This window comes from Callorhinchus milii, unplaced genomic scaffold, assembly GCF_018977255.1.
Source record: "Callorhinchus milii isolate IMCB2004 unplaced genomic scaffold, IMCB_Cmil_1.0 Scaffold22, whole genome shotgun sequence".
NCBI classification, from domain to species: domain Eukaryota; kingdom Metazoa; phylum Chordata; class Chondrichthyes; order Chimaeriformes; family Callorhinchidae; genus Callorhinchus; species Callorhinchus milii.
The window spans coordinates 6,118,019-6,141,151 of record NW_024704763.1 but is presented as its reverse complement, the minus strand read 5'-3'; the positions used below and the strand labels follow the sequence as shown (position 1 = coordinate 6,141,151).

Below are 23,133 nucleotides of genomic sequence, written 5' to 3'. Positions count from 1 at the left end.
TGTCTTGAAACACTTTACAAAATGCAGTTGATTGGAAAGGAAGTAAATGTTATATTGGAAAATCCAGGAGTGAATCTCAGAAAGCAAGCTCCCACGAATACCTGGCATTTATGGCTACTTTGCAACATATTGATATCAAGGGAATCTCTCCAGCTGGCTTGGACAACAATCCCCCAAATAAAATTGCTCAGTTGCTCCATGTCTGTTTGTGGCACATTGCTGTGTTGGAATTGACTGCTATGTTCACATGCACACAATCACTCACTCCGAGATCCTACCCTGTGTGGAGGGGGCTATACAAGTAGAAGTTGCTGTTGTTGTCAAACCGCTTTACAGTATTTCATGTGAAGCACTTTGAGACATCCCGATGAGAAGATAAGGTGCTGTATAACAAATGCAAGGATAATTATTATTAAATAATCTCAATATCCCATTTAGTGTTCAATGCCCACCATTTTTCCCATCCCCATGTCTGTTGGAGGCACTGACTCTTTGCGAGGGTAAAGTTCCACTCTCACCATACACTTGCTTGATAGCCAGTGCTTCATGTATGAATCTTGACAGCGAATGTTTGGAGATGGGGAAGAGAACACTTCTGACTGCTGTAAGTTCACTGGATGTGATTGTTAGAGTTTCTTTCCTCGCTTAAGATCTAACCAACCTAAAATATGCCTGAAAGTACACCTGGTTCTATTTCATTTGGTGTAAATGAAGTAATAAGGAAGTAAGTGGAGAACTCGTGAACACTGTTAGCTCATTAGTCAAAAATATGAAATCCCTTCTCCAAAATGATTGAGCAAGTAACAACTGCTTCATGAACAATACTTTCCATAAGAAGATTGACAAATTCTCTTCAAGTATGGAAAAAAAAAGGAGGGTTCTATAATGTATGATGTTGCAATGTGAGAAATTGTTTTTAAAATGGAGTTCTAGTATTAAAATGGAGGATTATACTTCAGTGAGCATTATTTGAATTTGAAACATATAATGCCAGATATTCAGAGTGTCAGTAATATTTTCACCATTAATATCTACCATGTCAAATGTAAATGTAGTTGATGCAAAACCTGATGGTTGTAACATGCTACATCATGTGTCTCAGATATCCAAAGGTACAGTATTGATTGGGTACATTCAATAAGCGGTATACTATGAATAGATTATGTTTTATGGAGAAGAGTGAGGTAATGGAATGAAAGAGAGTTGTCATCAATTTGCTGTGGAATTGGTGCATTGGACCAAATAATATTATCCTGATCGTATCTTCTCATTTGGGTTTAGGAGAAGAAAATATTGCCACTCTTATGACAATTTACACAAAAGGCACTTTATATTTCACTTTAGACCTTTCCCCCATTCTTTTTCGAAGCACTTCATAAAACTAATGGGTGGGGGTGGTCACCATATAGGGAGAGAAGGAGGTGGAGTTTGAAGGATTTGTAACAAATTAAAAACATGAATTTGGGGACAAATTGAATTAATTTCAAAAATAATTTGTAAAACCTTTTGATTGTGGATTAAAAATTAAAGATGTGCAAACCAGAGAAGTAAAGAAGAAAGTAAATACGTATAAAATCTGAGGCAAATGCATGTTACAAAGAGTGGGTAACATTAGTAAGTGATGTTGATGCTTCTGTACAGAGTTCATAAGAAAGGGGAAGTTATGTGACATTGAAGAATTCCAATATTTCACAATCTTTGTGTCACCAGCACTCTGAGCGTGTTTTATTACATATCTCCCTGATGAGGATGCCAGAATCTCTCTGCAGATGAATTGGCTGTGAGGAAATATGACCAGTGAAGCCAGGCAGGTCACCAGTAATTCAATACATTGTTGGTGTTGATCGGGTTGGCTGGATACCAGTAACACCTGGAGTTAAAAAAACATGGCTCAAATCCTGCAAGCCCAAACCATAATGGATAGGTCGTTCCTAACTGGATACCTGTAATACCAACAATAATAATCCTTTCATTTGATATAGTGCCTTTCACATTGGGAGGACATGTCAGAATGCTTCACAGGGCTCACTGTAAAGTCTAGCGACTGTGTATTTTGTAGGAGAAGACTAGTTCTTATCAATGCTTCGTACTGCTAATCTGCATGCTTACCATGCCCACATTTAATTACCACCAGTGAAGCTAAGATAAAAGGTTTATGGTGTTTTGTTAAATACCCATCTGAATTTCCATTACACAATACAATTTACATTTATTGTAGCACCTTTCATGTCGGGAGGATGTCTCAAAGCACTGTACTATGCTGTCTGGGCACCTGAGCCAGGGAGAGAGGCTGAGGTGGGTGAGGACGGGAAAGATGACTGAAAGCACAGTCAAGGAGGTAAGTGTTGAGGCAGGATTTGAAAGTGGGAGAGAGGTTGATTTAGAGGGACTCCAGGATGGAGGTTTGTAGGAGGAGAATGATGCATGGTGCACCACAATGTTTTTCATTGCTGTTGTTCAGTATGACATCCAGTGGGATTGTTTTAGACTGATTACGATGTATTCAGTCTGAATGGATGTTTATTGAATAAAATCTTACAATTGCAAACTTTTTTCTGGTGAAATATTGTGATGACGTGTTTGAGTTTGCACAAAGTGAAGCCACCTTCACGATATTAATGATGCTGCACAAAGGAGCATAAATAAATATTGCAAATATCAAATCTACATATGAAGTGGGAGCAGGTTTGGAGGAGAAAATAGGTCACTGTGTAAAGAGGTGCCAAAAAATACACCGTTTTACTCAATCACATCGCATTTCACAGATAAATGAAAAAGAAATCAAAACATACATGGATAAGTGCCATTGGGTTACTTGGCAAAATAAATACAAAACATTAAAAAAGAAATAATGTGTTTACAAAAGCTTTTGAAATTAAAAAAGTATAGTACTTCATAACAAGTCACTGCGTTTCAAAATAACATGTTGCGTGAAGCGCTCTGAGAAGATTGAACATGATAAGGCGCTATACCAAATACAAGTTTTTTAAATTATTTTTCAGAATCCAGCCATGAACTATTGAAACATACCCAGGAAAGCAACCATGTCCGAATGCCAGTTGGCTCAAGACAGGTGTTCAGCAGGCAGAGACCTGTTTGACAGGTGTGCTCACATTCTTCACAGTTTAAATATATACTGTAGCAATCGTGTACCTTCAGACTTAAAGGAAAAGAACAAGTATAGGTGTTAATTAATGTACAGACAAAATACGCATAAGACAAAATACAGTTTAAGTACTCCAGCGTGAAATTAGCATCTCAGCATCTTTCTCAATGGAAGTGCAAATATATGTTTCAACCTATAATGCTAAATTTTGCATTTGAAATAGCACCTAAACATTGAAATAGCGATGTCAGATTGAGTTATAAAACTGGTTGTGTGTTTATTGGCAAACATGGCAGCCAATTTTACAAACAGCAACATGGGACAGCAATATCCCACAAACAACTTGTGAAATGAGTGACCAATTTTCTCCGAGTATTGCTGGCCAGGACATCAGGAGAAACTCACTTAATAAGGGTAACCGGGGTCTGAGTGGTGCTGAGCTGGTTCTTAAGCCAAGGGGCTCTGCTGTACTTCAAGGCACTGTTGACAACAGACCAGCCAACCGGGCCTGCCAGAAGGACATAGAGGAACAGAAGTCACTGAGGGGAGGGATTCTTCTCACTTGGCTCCTGTTAACACTGCAAGCCAGAGCTTTAATAGAGGCAGGTACACCGAGGATTGAGAAGAATTTATAAAGGTATTTAGGAACAGTTAAGGCTGACACTGAAGTGAAGCGCTAAGGGCGAGCTGCATTGTTGAAAGGTTTCTTGAATAAACCAACAACTCAGTGCCAAGTTATGGGGATGAGTTGAATATAAAATATCCTAATGCTTTGTTTCAGAGAAGAACATGGTGTTCTTTCATTGTCCTGGCCCACGTTGCTCCATATCCAAACTAGCCGAGAGACAGATTAAATTTAGTTAGTTATCTCATTGTTACTGAAGATGCCCCAAGCTCCATTGAATTTTAACATTGAATCAATGACAGTTAAATGGGGGACTGTATCAAATTGATTGTATTATAATAATAATAATAAAAAAAGAGTATTAAAAGGGCATAAGACTAGCTTCTCTAGTTTTGCTTATGTTAAGGAACATTAATGACCATCCAGAATTTAGTCCCCCCTGTGGTACAAGTTCACTTTAAGAAAATCTGGTATCAATCAATGGAAAATCAGAGGTGTTGGCCTGCTATGTTGTATTTATACTTGAATTATAATTAAAGTATATTCTTTGAGACATCAACGATGTGATAACGTGCTATATAAAATGCAAGGATGTTATAACTGCAATGTTAGGAAGGGACATTAACACATGTATTTCATAGGAACATAAGAATTGTTAGACAAAAATATACAAGGTCCATCTAGTTCACCTTCTACTATTGCATGCTACAATAATGGAGATGTTGATAGCAAATAATTCTGCATGGATTAGTTTATCAATACACTGAAAAGCTTTGGGAACCATAGATCCAAAGTTTCTTAGTGTTCCCAAGCGTTCTACATTCACTATATGTCATGCCTCCATTTCCATTTCAATCCGACATTTTTGTTTGGGTGAAAAATTCCAATCTGCCATTTACAGAGAGAAACAATTAATGGGTTACCCACAAAATATACAGTCAATTCACTTCACAGCGTATTCTGTGAAGCGCTTTGAGACGTTTCGAAGACATGATAAGCTGCTATATCAAATGTAAGGATGATTATTAAATGCAAAAATTATTATAGCAGAGGAGCAAAAGTGTTGATTATTTAAAATTGTTTTGTTTGTTTTATCCCCAGTTGTAATGCTTCCTATAGTCATTCAATACTTGGTTGGGAACAAATGAGATTTGGGGCTGGAAGTTTAGTTTAAACATCTTAAAAGTCTTATGTAAACTAACACTGCTTAAGGGAATCGTGCCATTACTTCTTGCATAATTTACAGTTGAGTGTCGAGGCATGGGAAAGGAACTTCAGTCAGAAACTCATAAGGAGTTTCTGAGCAACTATTTCATTCTACTTCTCAATCTTAGCCTGGGGCGTTTGTTAGACAGCTTTGCGTGCGGACAGGTTATCCTTCTCAACTCACCCTGGGTCAAGTCAGATACCTGAAGAGAACTGGTTTTGATTTATGCTTTATTTACCGCAGATTAGAAATGAGCACGCTATTAGCATTGGGGTTTCATTAGCTAAAAAGGACAGCATTTACATCCTGCCACATTCTTGCTCTGAGGTTGTAAACAATAATTGCCACTAAATAAAATCTAGCTTTGATAAAGGTGCAACATTAAATGAATTGCAACGCTTATAATAATTTTTAATTTGTTCTTGGAAACACCTGAAACAAAGGAAGTTAGTGATTTTTTTAAAATCAAAGTGAAACTTTAACCTTTTAGAATTTACATTTCATTTGAAACTCACACTTTCCTGCCTAAATTATTCCGAGTTTAAAAAAAAATCTAGCTTTGATAAAGGTGCAACATTAAATGAATTGCAACGCTTATAATAATTTTTAATTTGTTCTTGGAAACACCTGAAACAAAGGAAGTTAGTGATTTTTTTAAAATCAAAGTGAAACTTTAACCTTTTAGAATTTACATTTCATTTGAAACTCACACTTTCCTGCCTAAATTATTCCGAGTTTAAAAAAAAATCACATTTTTAGTAACAGTCACTGAATCTAATAGGTAAAGCTTTGTTAAGAGAAAATTGATTCTGAGTCAAACATAGTCACTTCTCTCATTTAGCTCAGATTTATGAGTTGTGGGTGGAGGTGGGTGGGGGAGTGTGATAGTGGAATTTGCAAAGAAAAGTCGTGGATTATCTCCAGAGCCTGTTTTAATAGCTTTGCAGAGCGATAAGATTGATGCTGTCTCTTTAACATCCTTCTTGGGAAGTTAATCGTGTTTGGGTAAGAGGTTAGCGTGCGGGACTCGGTTCTGTCTGACTGATTACTCAAAGCAAGGGTCAAGCTATCCAAATACCCAGATTGACCCTGACTAGCTGTGGAAATGAGAGAACTGTGGTGGCCGAGGAGGTGCTTTCTGCTTGAAGAACACCGAAAAGTCATCAATCAGGACATTTCGTGCGAACACATGTCATAATACTGCAGCCTCTCAGTGTAATGAGGGTAGAGTTACTTCCGCGGCTGTTCAGAAAGAACATGCAAAGGAGGTGGATGAAAGTGGCTGTGGTTTAAAAGGGTGGCTGGTGGATTGGGAAATCTACCTCTTTAGTTTAACCACTCTCTCCAATGTAACCATTGATATTATTCATTGGTTTATCCTATTTATTTGTGAATGACGTCCAATTCCTTCGCACATGTCGAAACCAAGTTTAGGTTGAACTTCAACAATGTACAAGCCAAAAAAACCCAGGGTGGATTGGGGGAAGAGGGTCGGAGTAATGTGTTTTTCAAACATTTTAAAAAACCATTTGTAACATGGAAGAATTTAGAAGAGTTCAATTAATAATGATAATAATCCTTGTATAATGGCACCTTATCACATCTTCGAGACATCTCAAAGCACTTCACACAATATACTGTAAAGTGAATTTACTGTATTTTGTGGGTGAAATGCAGCAGCCAATTGTGCACAGCAGTGTCCCAAGAACAGTTGTGGATTGAGTGATCAAATTATTATTATTTTTCACAAATGTGGAAACCGAGTTTAGGTTAAATTTGTAATTATGTAAATAATTTGATATAGATAGCACCTGATCATGTCATTGAGTGTCAAAGTGATTCACAGAATATACTGTAAAGGGAATTAACTGTATATTTTGTGGGCAAAATAAACTATGTTTAAGCCCCCAAAAAATCAAGGGTGGGTTGGGGGAAGAGGGTTGAAGCAATGTGTGGCACAATTTTAAACAACCATTTGCAAAGTCAAAGAGTTCAGTTAATCATGGATTATAAATTCAGTCGTGCGTTCACAAGTTTTGCCAATAGTCACAAGTCTTATGTCAATCAACGTTTGGCTGTATTGGTTTTTTGGATTTATTAAGCTTAATACATTTCATCTGCAGATCAAAGGAATTCTGTTCAAATAACTGACTATGTTTCGACAAATGCTTCAGTTGTAGTGCACTGGAGAGATTGTATTGCCAATAAATTACAGTACTTTGACTACTGGAAAGTTATTATATATAACCTCAATTTTATGAGCAAAAAGGGAATTAAATATTCTCCCCCCCATCTCCCGAATGATGCAATTGACTGTATGGGGACAGAAAGAGAAGCCATGAGAGGAGATACAGTGCCAATTACAATTCAACCCCTTTGTGAACATGCACAGTGACGATGCTGGGATGGGTAATTATAATAATAATAATCTTTGCAGTGATATAGCGCTTTATCACTTCAGTGAGTCATCTCAAAGTGCTTAACAAAATATCCTGTAAACTGGATTGACTGTGAATTTTATGGGTGAAGGGACTCGAACAGGGAATGGTGCAAGAAAAAGGGCAAGGCTGGGAGGTGACAACACATTCCAGCTTATGTTCCAGTTGCATTCAATTTTATCGGAATATAGGGAAAAAAATTAATTACATTTTACAAAGTCACGTACAGACAGATTTGTTTGCAAATGCATCTTCTGAAACTTTTCTTGGAAAAACAATTTCACTTGAGTAGAGATTGCTGTTTGCAGGACCACTCTTCAGTAACAGTAAGAGAAGGAGATTCATTTGATTGCTTAAATGGACAATTCTTCATCAGATACTGAGAAGAAGTGCATAGCTTTGTCATTACCTAGCTAGGATCAGTTAACCCAGCATAGGCTGGGCATCAAACCTAGGACCTTCCTAATCTGTATTGCTCAAATTTAATATTGGGCAATGTTCTTACCAGATAAACCAACAGAGGACCTCTGGACATAAATCCTTTGAAGTCACCTTGCCAAGTTTAGCACATCCATCCATGATCTTGTGCCACCTTCACTATGCAATCTTCTCCAGGTTACGTCCAGCTTGTACCCTCTGCTCTTCTGACTTTGATCGATTATCTGTACAATAAAGCCTTTAAGTTGTTTCACTCTATTTCTTTCACTCTATTAGTTCCTTATAAAAGTGAAGATGCCGTGTTCTCTTCAAATGGACTTAGAAGATTGTTCTCATTGGGTAATTCACTAAGGATTATAATCAGTGGATCCCTTCCATAAATTCTTCTCACCTGATGAGCAAGCACGCAGATTAACCATCTTTTAAGCAGTAGTTCTGGTTGCCAACATTATGTACCTGAGATTGATCGATATCTACCGTACAGATTTTGTGCCAAGACAGGGTGCTCAATGTTGAAATTCTTGCTTAACCAGCTGAATATGGTCAACTGCAGGGCAAAGCATTGCCCCTGTTTTCGCACCTGTTCTTCTGCTTCTTTAATTCCTTCACCTTTCAGTGTCATGCTCTTATTGTCACATTCTTGATTCTTTCCATTTTAAGAACTTTTAAAAGGGAAATAGTGTGATTGCCATGAAATGTAATGGAAAAGAATTGTCATAATAATAATCCTTGCATTTGATATAGCAATTTATCAGGTTACCGAGACGTCTCAAAGCATTTAACAGGATACACTATAAAATGGAATGATTGTATTTTCTGGGCAAAACACAGGAGCCAGTTGTGCACAGCAATGTCCCACAAACAGCCATCTAGAACAATTCCCATCGCTAGGCTCAGGTCTGAGAATTTAGTGGGAAACAGATGCAAGACCCTTCTCAATCTGGTGACCTATGCTGATGATGTAATCTTGAAAGCAATCCCTTAGAATAAACAACCTTCAACTTCTAATATATCATTTTTAGGCTGATATCATCCAGAATGTGTTCTGAAGCAGAGGGGCACTGAGAATGTTACTTCACAAACAACATTATTGGAGCAACCAGCCAGACCTTTGTGACATGAATTATTGCAAAATTTAAGGGAGGGTAAAAAAGCAAGAAAGAAGCTGTGGGACTCAGAGAAACATGAAGACATGGCAACAATGAAGACAAATCCATTAACTTCTTCCAATCATCTAATTTGTTTTCTGTCTAATCAATTCTCTCCCTCCTCTCGTGAAGACATTTTGACTCGTTTATAATTTATAATCCTTACTATTTCTATTAGACTGTGTTTTCATGGCTGTCAGTCACCCACCATTTCTTAACCCAAGTTCTTGTGTGAGCTTTAACAATCAGAATATTCGATTGCATGGGACACAATCCTGGCCCCACTCATGCATATCTTTCAACAGGAGTCTGTGGATAGACAGAAGTGGGAACCCGGTCTGATTTTCCCTTCCAAATCCATGGGCATTCAGGACAATTGTTATCTCATTGCGCTCCTGGCTATTTTGGGGGATCTGACACATGCAGAAACTCATTCCCATGATTAAGACTATCCAAGCAGACAGAGTTCTACATATGTGTGCCATCTACACGCATCTGGAATGGAATGTGCACTCTCTCCCTGGAGGGACGCACACTACTTACCTAATTCCAGAGACTATTAAGTGCAGGTTAGCAAGAGCCAAGGCTTGGGGACCTCAATGTTTGTGTTGGGATAACTGCTGGAGCCTAACCAGCTACAACCGTGTAGCTTCCCATTGAGAGCACTGTCTGGCAAATGTCCAGCTGCTTGCCCAGCTAGGACCACCCTACCCATCAGGCTTTGTCTTGCAAGATTAACAACAACAACAAAATTACACTTGTATCGCACCTTTCACATCGGGAGGACATCCCAAGGCCCTGGATAGGAGCCCAGTGAAAGAGCGGAGCAGTTCACTCAGTACAGACCAGGATTTATGACCTTGAATTTACTTGTTCAACAGAATGAAGGGTAATCATTAACAGGCAGAAACACTTTTTTGTCTGAAATTAACTTTTAAAATGTTTTACCATTAAAATTTCAAGTTTCCCCAGCAATAGCAAGCATGCAATGAATATGTTTTAATAATCCCACTTCTAGGAAGTCATTATAAGAATTATGACAGATAAGTAAATGTCTGAAATGATGAAATATCTGAATACATGAATTGATGAATATGCCACATGTTGTATCTGACAACCAATATTCACCATAACAGTGCTGTAAACTGGTGAATATAATCTGTACAATGCAGTTACCCTCTATCCATGTGTAACATCTGTGTGAATAGATTTTGGATAATTTTCGTTCCCAACAGACTGACTCTCACATAGACGGCATTGCATCTGGTAAATATTCTACATAATTGAGTCTGACACATGTGGTCCCTTATTAGAGTGAAATTTACCATTGAAAGCATTCTCTTGCCCACTGGCCACAGTGTTGGGAACAATCACAGTAAATGTCCTCCCATTAACTGAGGCTTAACAGAAATCTTTAACAAAGGCAGTTACTCCTGTATATCACCCTTCAATTTTATATCTGGTGTCAAAAAGCATCCAGAAAATAAGTTATTAATTCTTTTTCTGATGCCTTATAGCACGCAAGTCATCTCCCACACTGACGGCATGAGCTCTGGATAGTTTGATGTCAAATTAGAATTTCAGGCAGAACAATTCATCAGGAAGCATGGTAGCGGCTAGTTTGCTGAACTTATTCGAGAAACTGCACAACTCTGTATTGGGCATCGAACGGATAGAATGAAGGATGATTCTTGAAGGATGAGTTCAAATGGGCTCAAGGATCTTCATCCATACTTTTCTTGTAAACTTGTGATCTTGTTTGTATTTAATGAGATGAATTTTAGATATAAAAGTCAAGTGTCAGAGGTGCAAGATGCTATTTGCCTGTTCAGGTGAGTATTAAAGATCCAATAGTATTTGAAAAGAGAAGTGTCCTGGCCAACAACTACCCAGATAACATTGGTCATTCACTTCACAGTTGTTTGTGGGATGTTGCTGTGCACAAATTGGTGGACATGCTTGTCTACAAAATGCACAACCACCACACTTTACAGTAAATCCCACGAAGCACTTTGAGATGTCATCCCAATGAAATGCACAAGAATATTATTATTTCAATTTTGCTTTGACCATAAAATTTACAGTAATTCACTTTACAGTGTATTCTGTGAAGCGCTTTGAGAAGTCTCGAAGACATGATAAAGTGCTATGTAAAATGCAAGGAATATTATTATTCCAATAAAGCAACTAGTGTTCTGATGAAAAGTCAAGCTCGACACCTTAACCTATTTCTGTCTCTCAGATACTGATTACCTGCAGTGTACTTCCAGCATCTACAGTTGTGTCTCTTCATTATAACTGTACAGCAGTTCCTTTCAGAGAAATGTAAAATGGATTATCCAGATCTTGGAGACGTATCATTTTCTCGTTGTGGGGAAGGGGGGCAGTGGAGGGATATGCTCACAGGTTGGTGCTGAGAATATTAAGTTGGTTAATATTTCAATATCCAAGCTCAGTTGAATGTTTTGACTCAACACATAATGCTGTGCCAAGCAAAGATTTGGTAGACTATTTCCTGTCACGAGATATCACCCAATTCCTGTTAAATTAAATCCTCCTACAGTGTAACAAGAGGAGCAAAAGGGGAGTGTGAAAAGAAAACTCGCAAGGGACATTAAAACCAATAGTAAAAGCTTTTATAAATATATTAGAAGAAAGAGAATGTCAAGTGGAATGTGGTTCCTTTAAAGACAGGTGTAGGTGAGACCATATGGAAAATAAGGAAATGGATGACTTGTTAAATAAATACTTTGCTACTGTTTTTACAGTAAAGGATTAAAACAAAATACCAGCCGTATAGGGGAACCTAAAAATAAGTCAAAGAGAAATGCTAAATAAAATTAATATAAATAAAAAAAAGGTAATGGAGAAAATAATGAGACAGACTCAAGAGACAAATCTCCAGGACCTGATAGTTTCCATCCCAGGGTGTTAAAAGGAAACAGGAGAGGAAATTGCAGATGCATTTGTCATAATTTTCCAAAGCTCACTAGATTCAGGAATTGGGCCCTTAGATTGGAAAATTGCGAATGTCACCCCTTTATTTAAGAAGGGAGGGAGAAACCAGGAAACTACAGAGCTGTCAGCTTAACACCAGTTGGAGGGAAAATACTGGAATCCATCATCAGGGCAGAGTGACTGAACATTTGGTCAGGTATGAGCTAATTAAAGAGAGTCAGCATGGGTTTGTGAAGGGCAGGTCGTGTCTGACTAATCTAGTTTGAATTTTTTGAGGCGGTTGTTGTTTGCAGAGACGATAAGTACTTGGGAAGGGACGGGGTGAGTAACATCCAAGCATTGCGACTTATACCATTTTGCCCACAAAATACACAGTCAATTCACTTTAGCGTATGTCCTGTGAAGTGCGTTGAGACGACTCAATGATGTATCAGATGCCAGGATTATTATTGTTGTTATCATGTCAAAGAAAATTGTGCGATCCAACTGTGGAACAATAATAAGCGCAGAGGATGGTAACCGTACCTGCTGGTACTTTGCTCGGAGCTGAGCTGATACAATCAAATGGGAGAATGTTGAAAAGGAAAACGTTTGATAACATTACTCTAAAACATATTATGTATTGTGTGGGCAAAATACAAGCTGACACCAGCAATGGCAAGTCAAAAAAAATAACTTATTCCCATTTGAGATGGGAGACTCCTAAGCCACTCTGGTGCAGCAGAATACAAAATCAACATCAGGCACTTCCCACTCACTCCCAAAAGACTTTTTCGAGCCCCAATATTTCATACGATTGATACCCGACTGTTGAGGTCGTGTTGATTAACCCGATGATGCTTTGGCACTTAAAAAAACGCACGTTTATAGTCAGCTGCAAGAATTAAAGAGAGACGAGGCTTCTCGTTGCAAAATCGAGACTGGCAAAAAGCTTCAGCTGCTGGAAAGTTCAGCAAAGTTCAACTGCAAACGTTCAGATCCTGGTGCAGAATTAATGCAACGCCACTGTAATCCCAGGGGGTCTCCCCCCCACTCCCCTTCCCACTCCCTCCTCCTCGGGATTCTTTCAACTCTGAGCATTTGCAGTCCCTGTGGAGCTGCTGTTTGGACCGTTTCCCGTGCAATGCCTTTTAATCACGTAAATGTTAAACTCCCCCCTAACTCTGCACTGTGCGTGTGTGCGAGCGAGCGAGTGAGTGAGTGAGAGAGAGAGAGAGAGAGTAGTGTAGTGTAGTGTGTGAGCGCTTCTAACGCTGTGCAAGCAATCACAGGGTGTGGGTGGGTGTGTGTGTGTGTGTGTGTGTGTGGTTGGGTGGGTGGGGTGTGTGTGGGGAGAGGGGGGAATGAATGCACAATGTAAACCAGATCCAGAAATTCACCCAATTGTCCATTTAACAATTGGCTTCGTGCAAATCGAGACGAGACGAGTTCGCGTGCGAGTCCGACTCAGGGCTACGTGAGATGCCGAGCATTGCAGGGCAGGTACAGCCACTTGAGCGATGTGATTCCAGTCACGCAACACAGCAGCGAAGGGAACACGCCTGTCTCCCAACACCCTTCCTGCACCGAGACAGGGTTTTTTTTTTTTTTCTCTCTCTCTCTCTCTCTCTCTTTCTCTTTGCAGAGGATTTTTATTTATTTATTTATTTATTTATTTAATTTGTTTGTTGGAAGAAAGCAAAGTCCAATTCAAATGATTCTTCTTCTTATTCTTCTTATTCTTATTCTTATTTTTTTTGTTGTTGTTGTTGTTGCTCGGGTTCATACCAGAGGTTGAGTTTATTCACTTTTTTTTTCTTCTTCTCGAAACACTACAACGGTGGAAATTGGGTTAATACGTTTTAATGCTAATAATGTTAGCAATGATAGTAATCCTTGAATTTTGATATGGCACCTTATCGGTTAATTGCCGCGGGTGCGATTATTGCTGGCAGAGAGTAGCGGCTATCTGCATTGGGTGAAGCGCCTGAGATGTTTTAATAATGATAAAGCACTGCATCAATAATGATTTTGTTTTTGCGTGGAAATATTGTCTTTGATGGATTGAGTTGACCTTATGTTTTTAGGCTTTCTTACAGTAATAGTGGAACTGCTCCGAAGCACCGTAGGCTCTGATGTCAAGGACCTCCATAAAGATATGTGGCTCCATCTATACCAGGCCAGGTATAATAATAATAACACTGCTGATGATAATAATAATACTTCCATTTAATATAGCGCCTTATCATGTCTTCGAGACATCTCAAAGCGCTTCACAGACTATACTGCAAATTGACTGTATATTTTGTAGGCGAATCATAATCACAGCAGTGTCCCACACAACAACAACAAAATTACACTTGTGTAGTGCCTTTCACATCAGGAGGATATCCCGTGGAGGCCAATGGGGAAGCAAGGAGATCGAAAGCACGGTCAAAGAGGAGGGTCTTGAGATGAGTCTTGAAGATGGCAAGGGAAGCTGCTAGGCGGAGGGACTGCAGGATGGAATTTCAGAGGGTGGGGGCAGAGTGGCGGAAGGCCTGCCTGCTAATAGTGGGGCGAGCAAGGCGGGGACATGAAGCAGGCAGAGCCCGCTGAGCAGAGGGAGTGAGCAGGATGGTAAGAGGTTAGGAAGTAGGGGGGTGCGAGCCATGGAGGGCTTTGAAGGTGAGGACCAGGATCTTGAACTGTAACCTCTGTGTGATGGGAAGCCAGTGGAGTCGGGCGAGGATGGGGGTGATAGGGTCACGGAGCCTAGTGAGGAAGAGTTTTGGTTGATCTGCAGCCTATGGAGAGAGGAGTTGGGGAGGGCGACAAGCAATGAGTTAGCATAATCGAGTCTCAATGTCATGAATGCATGCATGAGGGTTTTGGCGGCCTGCGGTGTGAGACAGTGGTGGAACCGGGCAACGTGTGGAGGTGGGGGAAGACGGAGCAGGTCAAAGGAAGGCTGAGGTGTAGGTGTCACCTACCAGCAAAAGAAGAGTCTCCCATGCAACAAGTTCAGGAACGTCTGGATGATGGAGACTCCTGTTGCCGTATATCTATCGGCATCGCCCACCCACTCTCACCACACGCACAATCTCGCTGCATGGCTCACCTGGACCTTTGCATTGCAATCACATAGTTTTTAAAATGACTCTCCAATGCAGTGCTGGGGGGTGTTGCATTGTCGGAGGTGCAGTCTTTCGGATGAGATGTTAAACCGTGGTTCTGTCTGTTTAGTTGGACGTTAAAGATCCCATGGCACAATTCGAAAAGAGAAGGGAGTTTCTCCTGATGTTCTGGCCAACAGTCATCAAATAAAAATTTGTTCGATGGCTGTTTGTGGGTCATTGCTGAGTGCAAACTGGCTGCGGAATTTCACTCACATAATGCACAGTCACTCCACTTTATGGTATGCCCTGTGAATGGGCTTTGAGTCATCTTGACAATGTGATAAGGCGTCATATCAAATGCAAGGATTATTCTTAATGATATTTTTGGTGATTTTTCAATGCTCATCAAAGTAAACAATATTAAAAACAGTGAATGCAATATTTCCCAATTTAAGTACAGCAATGCAGTACTTAAGGTTCTTTCCCTGCTACTGAGCTGTAAAGTGTGCACCACTGCATGAAATTTCCATTGAATGGCTTAAATTCCTGCCAATGATTAATAATATTATTATTATTATATTTGATATAGGACCTTGTTGCTTTTGCATCTCGAAGCACTTTATAAGATTTACCGTGAAGTGTAATGGCAAACAGCCATTAAGTGAATCATTGCTTTTATCTGCAGCATCGTTGACCAGGAGAAACTCCCTTCTCTTTTCAAATGGTGAAACAGAATCTTTAAACCCTCACTCCATGGCTCATTTGGATCCCCCACCACTGCATTGGAGTTCAGTTCTTGGCTGCTGTGGGAGCCTGCTATGTGCAAATTGCAAAAAAAGAGTTGAATTTGCCTAAAAGATACACAGTCACTACACTTTATAGTAAATCTTGCAAAGTATTTTGAGATATAAAACCAGCCAAACCGATGCTATATTAAATATAAGCATTATTATTTAGTAAACTAAATGAGTTCAATGAGCTAAATGAGTTTCTATGTGGCTTGAACCCCACAACCTCTGACTCAGTGGTTCGATTGCAACCAACTGAGCCAGACTGACACATATTAAGATAGGAGAGGTAATTGAGCAGTAAGTTAAGCATCAGTACTTCAGCAGTAATTGCAGCCCTGCATTTAGCATCCAAAGAACTTGCAAACAATACAATTCCATCCCATGTCTTATCAGTTTTTCAGTCACAATGATTAGGAATACAGAAAGAGACACCTTAATACACAGAACAATGCATATTTTTTGGTAGCTATTATAAAACATGTTTAGCTGTTGCTGACATGAAAATGATGTTATTAAGCAAGATTAATTCTATAAAAACGTTTTTAACAACCAGTTTGCCAAATAGTCTGTAAGGTTCGTTATGAATTTTTTTTGCTTCTCTTTCCATCATTTATTTCACCTAGTAGATCAGTTTTGAAAATAAAACACATCCAAGTGATAATTTTTAATTCTGCAATTTTCTTTTCTCCTTCTCTGAAGTCTGGAATTCCACAGACAATGTTGTCTTAAAGTTTGCATAGACGGCATAGAATTTGCAGAAAATAATCATCATTAGACGTTCTGACGAAAAGGTCATTGACCTGAAACATTAATTCACTTTCTCCTCTCCATGCTGCCTGACCTGTTGAGCGCCGACCCAGCGACTTCTGTTTTTATTTCAGATTTCCAAGGTAAGACTGAAATGAAAATGTTTTTTCCCCCAATTCTGTGGAGTCTAAATGTTTTAAGTCACAATTGCATTGTTGGCTAAGATTAGATGGAATTTCAAGCCTTAGAGGTATCCCTATTCTTCAGACTTTCCACCCTGCAGAATTATATTACAGATAACCATGTCTGATTTGAAACAACAAATATGTCCTCAACTGTGCAAGTCAATGCCCCAACAAGTAGGGTAATCCAAACAGGGAAGGCACATGATCTGTGTTATCTTGCGTGCACTGTACTGCAACATGTTGCTACTTTATATATATATATATAGAGAGAGAGAGAGAGAGGAGAGAGATAAAGAGAGAGCACTATGTTAGTTACCTTATATACAGTATTTGGCAATATAATATAATTACCTTTTATAGTATGTAGTACTGCGATACACTGTCTATATATACAGAGTACAGCACCTCCCTCTCTCCCTGGCCAACCTCCACCACTGTCAAACTCTGCAGGAATCTACCCTGTGTGAAAGGCACTATATTAAAGGCTTGGTGTTGTAATAGAGAGTTACCTTACACAGTATACAGTACTGTGATACAGTTACCTTACATATACAATACAGCATAAAATACTGTGATATAGAGTTTCCTTGTAAGTTCAATTTCCTGAAAGAGAAGCAAAATAACTCATAACGAACCTTATAAACTATTTGGCAAACTGGTTGTTAAAAATGTTTTTGTAGAATTAATCTTGCTTAATAACTTCATTTTCATGTCAGCAACAGCTAAAAATGTTTTATAATAGCTACCAAAAAATATGCATTGTTCCTTCCTACATGTGGAGAATTACTGACCAATGAGTCAGAAAATTCAACTTGAGTGTGAACATACACCCAGAGCTACTGGTACGTGACTTTGAAACATAATCATAGCCAGGTTTATAGGTAATATTTGAACACAAACATATTCAAAAGAAACCACATTAGTACAGAACCATGGTATAGTAAACAGCATTAGAGATTCAGCCTCAAGGGTTTCGTAATGGAGATTATGGATGCTTCAGAGGGGGTTAGCAACCAATGTGATTTAAAAAAGTGTAATTTTTTTTACTATTATCGTTATGTTGACTGATTCTGATAAAGTCGGTTTGACGTAGGTATAGAGTAATGAACACAGTGAATCAGAAGGATTGGAACCTCAGTTGAATTAATGCGGTAAATAATGTCCTGGATCTCAGTGCAGCAGGAACGACTGTGCATTTCAATGCAGTGACATGTCATAGTTATGTTTCACATTAATCTAAATTATAGCCCTTGCTTAAGTATTTGTAATAAAATATTTGTGAGACACTAAATTGGCAGTCTCCGTCGCAAAAACACCAGGCAGCGGCTTCTTGTGCTAAAGGAACATTTTCAATGTTGCAATGCAGTTGTTAGTCTACTTTGAGGTAGGTATAAATGAACGCAGGATTTTTTTTCCTGTTTGAGACCTTTAATAAATCTGTTCCTTATGCTCACATTGTTTACTCTGTTTACCTAGCAGTAACTAGAAACCCGGTTATTAGTCGATTGGTGGTTCTTTTTCCAGGGTAATAATCCCTTCAAAAAAAATAATAATTTGGTCACTCAATGCACGACTGTTTGCAGGACACTGCTGTGCAATTGGCTGCTGCGTTTCGCCCATAAAATATACAGTCATTCTACTTTACAGTATATTCTGTGAAGCACTAAATCAAATGCTATGGATTATTATTATTGTGCGCTGTTTCAGCAGTTTCACTGTAATATTCCCTGTGTTGCTGTGAAAGTCACCGATTGGATAAAGAAGGCCCTTTGGCCCATTTAATTTCATCCAATGACTATTTCAGGAATCCGAAATATCAGTGTTATATTTCAGTTTGCATAGTTTTAAAAAACAAAATTATCTGACGTCTAAGGGTCTAGTTTAAGATATCTGGTTACTGTTGATTTCCTTTCCCTATTGTTGTTGTTGGATTTTAAGAGTGAGAAGCCAAAGTATCCAAAGCAGTTAGTGTGCACGATTCATTCATATCTTGTTTCTTGCAATTGGTTAAAGAGTCATGGGAACCAAAAAAACCTGTGTTACTGCGATTGATTAACATTCGCACCCTGATCACGCACCACATGAGGTTGAGGAACATTAGCAGTGCTGAAGCATAACTACGTTACTCTTGGAGCACATTACCAGGAATTGCTGAGGAAATCCGAGACAACCATGAGTGCAGTGAGTGGTTAGATTTGTTACCCTTGCTGCCCCCTTTTGCATGAATCTGGTGTTGCACCAGACTGTGATTGTGGACAAACTATTTTGCGTGCAGGAAGTTCGAATAATGTCATGAAATCCTTAAAGTCCTTTTGAACGGGCACTGGGATATCAGTTTAACATTTCATCCAAAAGACAGCACCTGCAACAATGTCACACATTCCCATAACAATGCCACACGTGGAGTGTCAGCTGAGACTAAATCCTTCCTTTTGACCTCAACGTAGACTTTCCTTAGACCATGAGCTCAAATCCTGACGTGGATACGTAGATGTTTCCGAATCATTAAATATGCATGAAATTAAAATTAAAGCGCTCTGGATGAAGGGCGCTATATAAATGCAAGTTCTTGTTATGATTCACTGCAAAACAGTAAAAAGGGGCTATGCCAAATATAACAATTTTTATCATGATTCATTCACATCCTGCTTCATATAGATTGAGCTCTTTTCTAATTACAGGTATTCACATGTCTCCCTACAATTCCCATGGTCTTATTCTTATCAGCCTGGTTCAACAAGTTCCACTCTCACCTCCGGATCAGTAGGTTGTGGGTTTAAACCCCACATCGGGACTTGAGGTCACAGCTTAGACTGACTATCCAGTGCAATATTAGAAGATGCTGAAAGGTATTTGAAGAAGTGCTTTCTACTTTTATTTTTAAATGAGACATTTCACCCAACACCATCTGTAAAAATCAGGCACTTTCGTTTCACGAATTTCACCAGAGCTTGAAGCATGACATTACCAATTTATAAAAAAAATCTTATTTAATTACAGTTCTTATAGCCCCACCAGAAATCATAACACAAGCACCATTGATGATTGTCTGTGTTGTGATTAGCACTGACCTATGGATGATCACTTTTTTTAAAAGCTTTTAGTGTAAAAAGGGAAGTTTTACTGATGAGATGTGCTTTGTGCGTGTAAATTCATGTGGCGATCAATGAAGGATAACATCACTGACATGCCAAGAGCTAGCATCTTGGAGCCCAGCCACCATCAGTTTACCTGAATCACAAAACATTCCTCAATGCCCAATTGGAAGCACGGCATTAAACGGAAGGCGGTGATGACATGTACTGTCAGGTTTAAGTAATTCACAAAGTATTTGAAGTCATATTCTATCCAATCTCTTATAAACTCCCAGTGTTCATACGTTTCAACTTTCAACCATGAATTTGAGTGGGTTGCTGGGCACTGGAGATGTGAGACTGATCCTCGTAGACTCAGCTTTGATTCCTGTTGCACCTGTCAATTGGAGGTCAGCATGAATAGAATGGCGGAGCAGGCTCAATGGCTCAATGGTCTACTTCTATTCCTATGTTCGTGTGCTAAATTGATTGGACAGGCTACAAGATTTCATCTGATAGTTGAAACTTTTTTCTCTTATCCCTTGTCTCCAAATCTTTCTCCCTTGCAGCTTCTCTTGCTGTTCTCTGTGTTATCAATATTACAGCCATCATTGCTTCTCCGAGCTTTCTCCCTTATTCTTCCCAAGTTCCAAATACACCATTGTACAGCTTCTTCCCCCTCCCTGCACCCTCACCTTGTATGTTAATATTCATCATACCTTCATTACTTTTCATGTGTTTTAAACACTTCAACTATTCTCTGTCTTTTTATCCTCTTTCACTCTATAGCAGATTCAAAATCTGTTCACATGCCAGTGATTCACATTAGTCTCTGGGATATTTTGTTCAGGTTCAGCCCAATGTTTGCTCCAAAACCAAAATAGAAACTGGACATAGGCGATGCAGGTGATGCCTGTTTCACTTCTGTATTCTGCGAACAGGAGGATATCCAAGGTAATTTTTATTTGGTGCCCCGGGTGTCTGACACATGCAGAAACCCATCACCATACTTAACAAGAACCAAGATAGGAGCAATAACACAATGAAACATATAGGAATAGTACTCTGGTTACAAATTCTTAATAGATACCCACGTACATTTTTCATACTAAACACATACAGATTTTTGTACCCAGAGAGTTGTTACGATCTGGAATGCACTGCCTGAAAGGGTGGTGGAAGCAGATTCAGTAATAGCTTTTAAAAGGGACTTGTAAAGGTACTTAACAAGGAAACATTTGTAGGACTATGGGGTAAATGCAGGGGAGTGGGACTAGTTGGTAGCTCTTTTAAAGAGCTCGCACAGGCACCCTGGGCTGAATGTCCTCCTTCTGTGCTGTAAAATTCTATCATTCTATGATTTAAATTAATGAGGAACAATTCATCTGAATAATAAAAAAAACAGTTTCCAAAATTATTTAAAAAGGGTCTTTAATAAATTCCACTTTCCGTAGTTCTTTTTTGTTTCTGCTAATTTTGTTAAAATAATTTTGGTCAAAATAATTATTTTGAAGGTTCAGTAATAGCATAGCTTGGATGAGTTACTGTGTGTGTGTTTGTGCGTGTGAGTGTGTGCACATGTATGTGTGTGAATTAACAAGCCCAGCTGAAGCCCCTGAGCAGTAATTGTATCTGTACAGATGTTGAATGATTCCCCTCACATCAATTTACATCACTTCAGGTGATGTCATTAGCACTCAGTATTTAAGGCAATTTCGCTTTTTTTTAAATCACAAATAGGAATGTTCATTATTTTTTCTCTCATCCATTTACTCCTCCAGCACACAGCAATCACCCACCAACTTCCTGCAGTGGTCTCCAGATAGCAACCAAGAACATGAATCCTGGCAGGTATCTCCTCTCCAACTCAGGGTTTATCCCCAAGTTGTACATCAGCTCACTCAACTGTTAATTTTTTTGTTGGGCGTAATAATCCCTTATTTTTTTTTAAATTGGTCACTCATTCCAAAACAATTTGTGCGTGATTGTTTGCCGAAAATTGTTCCAAGAAATGAAAAGGTAAAGTACGATCTATTACAAGTAGATTTTATTTGAACAAAATCTGCCAGAGTGGGTTCCTCCGTCAGGGTAAGATGGTCAGGCTGGCTCAGTTGGTAGCATTCATTTTTCTGAATCACAAGGTTGTGGGTTCCTGAGTTCATCAGGACGTTGAGCTGGTATAGTTTAGGCTGACACTCCAATGCAATGCTGGGTGTGTCCTTCATTGTTGGGTGTACCATCCCTCATATGAGACAATAAACCTACGTCTGCCTGTTCCGGTGGACCCAAATTGCTGTGCACAAAATGCTGCGTTCACTGACAAAATCACTACACTTTACTGTATAGTCCTGTGAAGGGCTTTGAGACAGCCTCCTGCCGTGAAAGGCGCTGTATCAAATTTAAGGATGATTATGATGATACTTTATATTAGAGGGAATTAGTGCACAGAATGAAAATACAAAACATAATATTAATAAGGAACGATACATAACTATCTTATCTGTAGTACTTTTTATGTAACCCCTCAATAAAGAATTTGAATCGTGCAAATGATAAATAATTCCTGATTATTTGATTTAGCGTCTTATCGCGTCGTTGAAACATCTCAAAGCATTCTATAGGTTACTATAAAGTGGATTGACTGTATTTTGTGGGCAAAATGATTTCAAAATGTGAAATAATTCTGATAACCAGAAGTTTGTCATGACAACTTGCAGAAACTCAACTTGCAAGATTGACTTCTGCAGTGCCCTCTGTGTGGGTCTCTAGAGAAAGGAATCCCATTAGAAATACTGTAAATTAGATCCCATAGTTTTTTTTAAATGAAAACATTAAATATTCCTTAACTGAAGGGGAAATTAAGACGAATCGAGGTAAAATCATTTTTTTTTGCTCCTTTGGAGCAGTTTACAGGAAACCTATCTCTTGAATAACAAAGTGGGGGAATTTGTCGGTAAATCTGCAAATGAAATCAGTCGACACAAAAATTCAGACACCGTGAAATGAGCTGGTTAGTGACTTCATGTAAATGTCCCTCACAAACACAATGGTGGAGAGAACAAATCCAGACCAGTCTGCCAGACAGATGTCTCAAACTGTGGTTTTGTTTGAATTTCTTAGTCACCTGAGTATGCGCAGGCTTCCAAAACAGCAGTAGACCTGAGAGGGAGCAGGGGAAGAGGAGAGTAGCAAGTAATTTCTCTAATGTATCATACCACAACCTCCTCCCCAGGCTCTGTAACACGGGACATAAATCATAATTTTCTTTCACTTTGTCAACCAATTCCAATAAATCTGAACTAGAACCAACACATCGCTTTTTATTGATGTTGCTCTGTT

General features: G+C 38.9%; 2 long non-coding RNA genes across 2 annotated transcripts; both read left to right on the top strand.

Moving 5' to 3' along the window:
- Nucleotides 1-13,009: 13,009 nt before the first annotated feature.
- Nucleotides 13,010-16,620, top strand: LOC103188930. The gene is made up of 3 exons (XR_489015.2): nt 13,010-13,058; nt 13,999-14,083; nt 16,488-16,620. It is a non-coding gene; the product is annotated as an uncharacterized LOC103188930 (long non-coding RNA).
- A 2,787-nt stretch (nt 16,621-19,407) lies between these two features.
- On the top strand, nt 19,408-21,907 carry LOC103188926. The gene is made up of 3 exons (XR_489014.2): nt 19,408-19,569; nt 20,645-20,748; nt 21,576-21,907. It is a non-coding gene; the product is annotated as an uncharacterized LOC103188926 (long non-coding RNA).
- Nucleotides 21,908-23,133: the final 1,226 nt, after the last annotated feature.